The 9069-nt window shown below is 43.7% G+C and overlaps 1 long non-coding RNA gene across 1 annotated transcript in view; it reads left to right on the top strand.

Moving 5' to 3' along the window:
* The window catches only part of LOC143776250 (uncharacterized), a 91022-nt gene that overhangs the window by 7257 nt on the left and 74696 nt on the right, over nt 1-9069 (top strand). The gene's annotated exons all lie outside the window — the stretch shown is intronic.

The following is a 9069-nucleotide window of genomic DNA, read 5'->3' as shown; positions in this document are numbered from 1 at the left end:
TTGCAAACACAAATTCTTTGTTATTATTATCTTCATTTAATTTGTCTTAAATGAAAAAACACAAAAAGAATTATCCTAAAGCCAAATAGGATATAATTCCACACCAAACATAAAAAAGGGGGTGGACAAAATTATTGGCACTGTTCGAAAAATCATGTGATGCTTCTCTAATTTGTGTAATTAACAGCACCTGTAACTTACCTGTGGCACCTAACAGGTGATGGCAATAACTAAATCACACTTGCAGCCAATTGACATGGATTAAAGTTGACTCAACCTCTGTCCTGTGTCCTTGTGTGTACCACATTGAGCATGGAGAAAAGAAAGAAGACCAAAGAACTGTCTGAGGACTTGTGTCAGGACTCTGAACATTTTTTTACCTTTTGTGCATTACTGCCCTTTTCCAAGATGGCGTCTTTGGTCTCATGTGCACTGTGTCTTCCTGCTATAAAACTCCACCCCAGCCTTCAGTCTGTGCTAGAGTATTCTGCCTTGCATCCAGCTCCTGACCTCTGATTACTTTCTGGCTATACACCTGCTCCTGTGAACCTGTGTGGTGATCCTGCTACTCTGCTCTGAGTTCCTGCTGCATACACAAGTTTCCAGTAATCCTCCTTCATCTGCTGTTCGTGTTTACTTCCATCTGCATTTGCTGGACACGTAAGCTGTTTCTGCTTTGCAATAACCTGAGACTATTAACCAGGCCTCACTGTTGTGAATTCTGTTTTTGGGCTCCCTCTGGTGGCTGCAGATGGTACTGGGTGACTTGCGTTCCCTACGGTCTCTGGCATCCACCTGTTCCATCAGGAAGTGGGAGTTCCTATTTAACCTGGCTTCTCTGTCATTCCCTCGCCGGCTATCAATGTATCAGTGTGTCTCTGTTACCTTTGCTACCTGCTCCTAAAGCCTACAGGACAAGCTAAGTCTGGATTTCCCTGTTTCATGTTTGCTTTCATGTTTTTAGTCCAGCTTGCAGATATGTAAATCTCTGCTGCTGGTTGCTCTAGTGGGCTGAAATTACCACTCATGTACCATGAGTTGGCACATGAGTTCAAGTAATTTCAGGATGGTATTTTGAAGGGTTTTAAGCTGACCGCGCAGTTCACCTTTTGTATCCTCTGCTATCTAGCTTTAGCGGGCCTCATTTTGCTGAATCTGTTTTCATAACTACGTTTGTGCCTTCCTCTCATTTCACTGTCATTACATGTGGGGGGCTGCTATTTCTGTGGGAATATTTCTCTGGAGGCAAGAGAGGTCTGTGATTCTTCTGATAGGGGAAGCTAGATCTCCGGCTGGCGCGAAACGTCTAGAGCCCCCCCAGGAACGCTCCCCGGCTGCTGCTAGTTGTGTGTTGAGGTTCAGGATCGCGGTCAGCTCAGGTTCCATCACCCTAGAGCTCGTCCTGTTTTTGCCCGTGTTCTTTTGTTAATTCCCTGCCATTGGGAACATGACACCTCCCTGGTTGAGCTAAGATATGATTTGAACTGCCTATAAGCATATCTATCTGTGCCTGGACTAAGACAAGGATTTATTCGTGTCAAGTATCCTCAAGAATAACTGTGCTTCATAGACTTTCTGCTTCATTTCATGTTCCTCTGAAGTTTCCTATAGACTGCTAAGCTGCGTTTATTATTTGCACCAAGTGTTGTGGACTTGAGTTTCTCTCTGCACTTGTTTGAATCACCGTGTGATAATATAGACTTTACCACTTATAAAACTGTGTCCCGTAGTTGTCTTGTTCCACGCAAAGAGTCTTCTGAGTTATTCCCTATAATTATTACAGGATACTCTAGCCTAAAAAAAAACAAAAAGGAGACTGCTGGAACAATGACTGCAGAAAGCAAATTAGAGCAGGTGTTTTCCATAATTAGATTACTGCAGAAAGATGTGGAAGGTCTGCAAAAGAAGTTTGGAAGCTTTGAACACAATCAACAAGTGTTTGGACAAACTTTGCAGGACTTGAGCAACCGCATGGCAGCCCAGGAAAACAAACTTGCTGGCATAGAGTCCCAGTATGGACGGGCTTTTCAGGACATAAGCACGCAAATAGCTGCACAAGTGATTTTACCCTCTGGGCACCAGCTAGCCCACCTAAGTTGCCCCCATTCAGATTTAATGGTGATCGCGACAAATTTTGTGGCTTTGTGAATCAATGTATGCTATATTTTGATGTGCATGCTGACCGTTTTCCTACTGATAGATCCAAAGTATTGTGTGTAATAATGCTACTGACCTCACGAGCGCTCGCCTGGGCGAATCCGATGATTGAGTCTCGTGACCCACAGTTAAATGACTTGGATGATTTCTTGGCCGCTATGGCATTAATGTTTGATGACCCTAATCGCCGTGCAACCGCTGTTGTTGTCTTTACGCCAGGCTAAAAGTTCTGTTATTGAGTATGCCACTGAATTCAGGAGATTGGCGGTAGATACCAATTGGGACATTTATGCACAATTGCCTTTTTTTAAAAGGGGTCTGTCTAGTATTGTTAAAGTTGAACTAGCCCGCTTTGAGTCACCACAAGAGCTAGAGATATTTATACAGCATTGTGTGCGCATAGACATTCACCTTACTGAGCGTAGGCAGGAGAAATTTGCTGCATATAACCGTGTTTCTAACTTTTCCCTTCCTTCCAAAAGAGCCTGCAGGTAAAACCTCTTGGGAGGTGGAGGAGGTGCCCATGCAAATTGATTCTGTTCAGAGGCGTGAGATCAATGAGTGCTGGGAGCATCGCCTTTGTGAAAGTCAATGTTTCTACTGCGGCCAGTCTGACCACTTCTTGATCAATTGTCCTAAGTGTTCTAGATGGCCTCACAAGGTGCTAGCAGCAATAGGGGAGTATGACAACTGTGATGATGAATCTGATATCTCTGAATGTAGCCTGCCTTTAAATGCTGTATTCCATTCACTTTCTATGACTTCACCCCCCAAGGAGCTGAAGGAAAAGAACTCTCACTGTTCTCTCCCTATTAAGATCCTGTGTTCAGGACAGTGGATTTCCAGTTCAGCTATGATTGACTCTGGTGCAGGTGGCAATTTCATGGATATCGCATTTGCCAAGGAACATGGTATTAAAATTCAGCAAAGAGCCTCTCCAATTACCATGGAAACAGTGGATGGGTCACCTTTAATCTCTGGGCCTGTGGATCAGGAGACCATACCCCTTGAAATTTTGTTGGAGCCTAATCATCAGGAGCAACTTTCTTTCTTGCTAATTTCTTCTCCTCGTTTTCCTGTGATTTTAGGCATTCCTTGGTTGTGTTCTCAGAACCCAATTATCAACTGGGAGACCAAGGAGATTATCTTCCCAACAAGGAGCAACTCAGCGTTAACAGAATCTGTCCCTGAGTCCACGGCTACGGAACCACATGTACAGGTATTTTCTTTACCTCCAGCTTATAAAGAGTTCTCTGACATCTGTGACAACAAGAATGCAGATCAGCTTCCTCCACACAGGCATTATGACTGTCCCATTGAGCTGCTTCCCGGGGCAGCCATTCCTTTTGGTAACGTATACTTTTTGGCGGCACCTGAGCTTCAAGCCTTAAAAGGGTATATTGATGAAAATCTGGCCAAAGGCTTCATATGTAATTCTTTCTCACCAGCAGGGGCACCTATCTTTTTTGTAAAGAAGAAGGATGGGACCCTGAGACCCTGTGTTGACTATCGAGAACTTAATAAGGTAACCATACGAAACCGTTACCCTTTGCCTCTGATTCCCGAATTAATGGAAAGAGTCCGCCATGCTAAGGTGTTCTCTAAACTGGATCTTCATGGGGCTTATAATTTGGTGCGTATTCATCCAGGGGATGAGTGGAAGACAGCATTCAGATGCCGGTATGGACACTTTGAATCTCTTGTGATGCCCTTCAGGCTTTGTAACGCCCCTGCAACATTTCAACACCTTGCTAATGACATTTTTAGAGATTTTTTGGATCAGTTTGTAGTGATCTATTTGGACGATATACTAATCTTTTCTGACTCTCTACAGGAACACGAAGAACATGTCAAAACTGTTTTAAGACGTCTGAAAGAGAACCATCTGTATATTAAGCCGGAGAAATGCGAGTTCCATCATTCTGAGATACAGTTCTTATGTTATATCATCTCTCCCCAGGGGTTGAACATGGAATCTGGTAAGATTCAGGTTATCCTTGACTGGCCGGTACCCAAGAATGTTAAGGAGGTAAGCTGCGTTTATTATTTGCCCAAAGTGTTGTGGACTTGAGTTTCTCTCTGCACCTGTTTGAATCACCGTGTGATAATTAGTGTTGAGCATTCCGATACTGCAAGTATCGGGTATCGGCCGATATTTGCTGCATCGGAATTCCGATACCGAGTTCTGATATTTTTGAGATATCGGAAATCGGAATCGGAAGTTCCCAGTGTATGGTTCCCAGGGTCTGGAGGAGAGGAGACTCTCCTTAAGGCCCTGGGATCCATATTCATGTAAAAAATAAAGAATTAAAATAAAAAGTATGGATATACTCACCCCTCCGGCGGCCCCTGGACCTTACCGATGTAACCGGCAGCCTCCGATCCTAAGAATGAGGAGTTTAGGACCTGCGATGACGTCGCGGCTTGTGATTGGTCACGTGAGCGGTCACATGAGTGGTCACGTGACCAATCACAAGCCGCGACGTCATCGAAGGTCCTAAACTCCTCATTCTTAGGAATGGAGGCTGCCGGTTACATCAGTAAGGTCCAGGGGCCGCCGGAGGGGTGAGTATATCCATATTTTTTATTTTAATTCTTTATTTTTTACATGAATATGGATCCCAGGGCCTGAAGGAGAGTTTCCTCTCCTTCAGACCCTGGGAACCATCCAGGATAGCTTCCGATACTTGTGTCCCATTGACTTGCATTGGTATCGGGTATCGGTATTGGCGATATCCGATATTTTTTGGATATCGGCCGATCCCATCCGATACCGATACCTTTGAGTATTGGAAGGTATCGCTCAACACTAGTGATAATATAGACTTTACCACTTATAAAACTGTGTCCTGTAGTTGTCTTGTTAGGCCGGGGTCACACTAGACCGTAATACGGACGAGTGCTATGTGATAAAAAATCACATAGCACTCGGCCCAATGTTAATCTATGGTTCAGCTCCCATCATCCGATATTTTCTCCACCGTATTTTGGATCCGAGGGAACTCGCAGCAGGCTGCGATTGTCAGCGTATCTCGGCCGAGACTCGCCAATGCAAGTCTATGGGTGCGAGAAAAAATCGGATTACACACGGACCATGCGTGTGCATTGCGAGAAATACGCAGCGGTGTTCTATAGAAAAGCCGGTAATTCAATTGCCGGCTTTGCATTTCTCCTTCACAAACCCGACAGGATATGAGACATGGTTTACATACAGTAAACCATCTCATATCCCCCTTTTTTTTGCATATTCCACACTACTAATGTTAGTAGTGTGTATGTGCAAAATTTGGCCGCTGTAGCTGCTAAAATAAAGGGTTAAATGGCGGAAAAAATTGGCGTGGGCTCCCGCGCAATTTTCTCCGCCAGAGTGGTAAAGCCAGTGACTGAGAGCAGATATTAATAGCCAGGAGAGGGTCCATGGTTATTGGCCCCCCCGTGGCTCAAAACATCTGCCCCCAGCCACCCCAGAAAAGGCACATCTGGAAGATGCGCCTATTCTGGCACTTGGCCACTCTCTTCCCACTCCCTGTAGCGGTGGGCTATGGGGTAATGAAGGGTTAATGCCACCTTGCTATTGGAAGGTGATATTAAGCCAGATTAATAATGGAGAGGCGTCAATTATGACACCTATCCATTATTAATCCAATTGTTTGAAAGGGTTAAAAAACACACACACACATGATTTAAAAGTATTTTAATGAAATAAACACAGCGGTTGTTTTAATAATTTATTGCTCTCTCAATCCATTTTCAGACCCTCGCTTGGAAAAATAATAAACGCACCATATACATACCCTCTCTGATGTCCTATCACGTCCCACGAGGTAATCCATCTGGAGGGGTTAACTAATATTACAGGCACGAGCTGCGATAAACCACTCGCTCGTGCCTGTAATCCCCGGGTGCTGAAAGGAAAGCTGGATCTGTACTTACATTGAGTCGCGGTGATGCGCCCCTGCTGGATGTTCTCATGAACTGCAGCCTGGGAACTTTTTCCCACGCTCCAGGTCATATGAGGACATCCACCAGGGGGCGCATCACCGCGACTGAAGGAAATGTAGGTCAATGACCTATAGTTACCTTTAGTCGCGGTGATGCGCCCCCTGGTGGATGTCCTCATATGACCTGGAGCGTGGGAAAAAGTTCCCAGGCTGCAGTTCATGAGAACATCCAGCAGGGGCGCATCACCGCGACTCAATGTAAGTATAGATCACTCTGCTTTCCTTTCAGCACCCGGGGGATTACAGGCACGAGCGAGTGGTTTATCGCAGCTCGTGCCTGTAATATTAGTTAACCCCTCCAGATGGATTACCTCGTGGGACGTGATAGGACATCAGAGAAGGTATGTATATTGTGTGTTTATTGTTTTGCCAAGCGAGGGTCTGAAAATGGATTGAGAGAGCAATAAATTATTAAAACAACCGCTGTGTTTATTTCATTAAAATACTTTGAAATCATGTGTGTGTGTGTTTTTTAACCCTTTCAAACAATTGGATTAATAATGGATAGGTGTCATAATTGACGCCTCTCCATTATTAATCTGGCTTAATGTCACCTTACAATAGCAAGGTGGCATTAACCCTTCATTACCCCATATCCCACCACTACAGGGAGTGGGAAGAGAGTGGCCAAGTGCCAGAATAGGCGCATCTTCCAGATGTGCCTTTTCTGGGGTGGCTGGGGGCAGATGTTTTGAGCCACGGGGGGCCAATAACCATGGACCCTCTCCTGGCTATTAATATCTGCCCTCAGTCACTGGCTTTACCATTCTGGCGGAGAAAATTGCGCGGGAGCCCACGCCAATTTTTTCCACCATTTAACCCTTTATTTTAGCAGCTACAGCGGACAAATTTTGCACATACACACTACTAACATTAGTAGTGTGGAATATGCAAAAAAAAAGGGGATATGAGATGGTTTACTGTATGTAAACCATGTCTCATATCCTGTCGGGTTTGTGAAGGAGAAATGCAAAGCCGGCAATTGAATTACCGGCTTTTCACAGATATCGCGCTGAATGAAATATAAATACAGAATATATATATATGTGTCTCAATGACATATATATATATATATACTGTATATATGTTTTCCCGAACATTTGAGCACATAAATCCATTAGATGTCGGTTTTGCAAGCTTGCGAGAAAATCTCGGCATACGGATGCCATACGGATGTCACACGGATGTCACACGGATCATTTGATGCGAGGAAATCGCATCCTCGCACTGCACACGGATCACTGTTTTTGAAACATTTGTGCGATTCTCGGCCGTGAAAAACGGACCGTTTTTTTATACGTTAAGTGTGTCCCAGGCCTTACACGCAAAGAGTCTCCTGAGTTATCCCCTATAATTATTACAACTTGAGAAACCAAATTATGAGGAAGCATGAGCAATCTCAAGGCTACAAGTCCATCTCCAAAGACCTGAATGTTCCTGTGTCTACCGTGCACAGTGTCATCAAGAAGTTTAAAGTCCATGGCACTGTGGCTATCCTCCCTAGATGTAGACGGAAAAGAAAAATTGACAAGAGATTTCAACGCAAGATTGTGCAGATTTTGGATAAAGAACCTCGACTAACATCCAAACAAGTTCAAGCTGCCCTGCAGTCCGAGGGTACAACAGTGTCAACCCGTACTATCCGTTGGCATCTGAATGAAAAGGGACTGTATGGTAGGAGACCCAGGAAGACCCCATTTCTTACCCCGAGACATAAAGAAGCCAGGCTGAAGTTTGCCAAAACTTACCTGAAAAAGCCTAAAATGTTTTGGAAGAATGTTCTCTGGTCAGATGAGACAAAAGTAGAGCTTTTTGGGCAAAGGCATCAACATAGAGTTTACAGGAGAAAAAAAGAGGCATTCAAAGAAAAGAACACGGTCTCTACAGTCAAACATGGCGGAGGTTCCCTAATGTTTTGGGGTTGCTTTGCTGCCTCTGGCACTGGACTGCTTGACCGTGTGCATGGCATTATGAAGTCTGAAGACTACCAACAAATTTTGCAGCATAATGTAGGGCCCAATGTGAGAAAGCTTGGTCTCCCTCAGAGGTCATTTGTCTTCCAGCAGGACAATGACTCAAAACACACTTCAAAAAGCACTAGAAAATGGTTTGAGAGAAAGCACTGGAGACTTCTAAGGTGGCCAGCAATGAGTCCAGACCTGAATCGCATAGAACACCTGTGGAGAGATCTTAAAACGGCAGTTTGGAGAAGGCACCCTTCAAATATCAGGGACCTGGAGCAGTTTGCCAAAGAAGAATGGTCTAAAATTCCAGCAGAGCATTGTAAGAAACTCATTGATGGTTACCAGAAGCGGTTGGTCGCAGTTATTTTGGCTAAAGGTTGTGCAACCAAGTATTAGGCTGAGGGTGCCAATACTTTTGTCTGGCCCATTTTTGGAATTTTGTGTGAAATAATAAATGTTTTGCTTTTTGCTTCATTCTCTTTTGTGTTTTTTCATTTAAGACAAATTAAATGAAGATAATAATACCAAAGAATTTGTGATTGCAATCATTTTCAGGAAGAAACTGAGTATTATGTGACAGAATTGCAGGGGTGTCAATACTTTTGGCCACAACTGTAGGTGAACCTTTATCAATGGATCACCTATTTTAACACACTTAACAAAAAAGGCATCATAAAACATTTTCTCAACTACAAAACGCATTTCCGAAAACTCCAGATGCATTTAAAGTACTGTAGATCACACCTTTTCTACAAAAACTAAGTAGGTCCTAATATTCCAATTAAAAATTTAAAAAAATCATGTTTTTTATGTTTTCATATTTATGTTGGTGAATATTGCACATGCAGTGGTGCAACTGTTAAAACTACGTTATTTGTAGCAATCATAAGATGAAATGGGCAGCACATAGCATCCGACGGGGCATACAATACATTAATGCTTGAATG

Source organism: Ranitomeya variabilis, chromosome 5, assembly GCF_051348905.1.
Source record: "Ranitomeya variabilis isolate aRanVar5 chromosome 5, aRanVar5.hap1, whole genome shotgun sequence".
NCBI lineage: Eukaryota > Metazoa > Chordata > Amphibia > Anura > Dendrobatidae > Ranitomeya > Ranitomeya variabilis.
The sequence above is the reverse complement of the archived record's forward strand: the minus strand, read 5'-3'. Positions and strand labels throughout refer to the sequence as shown.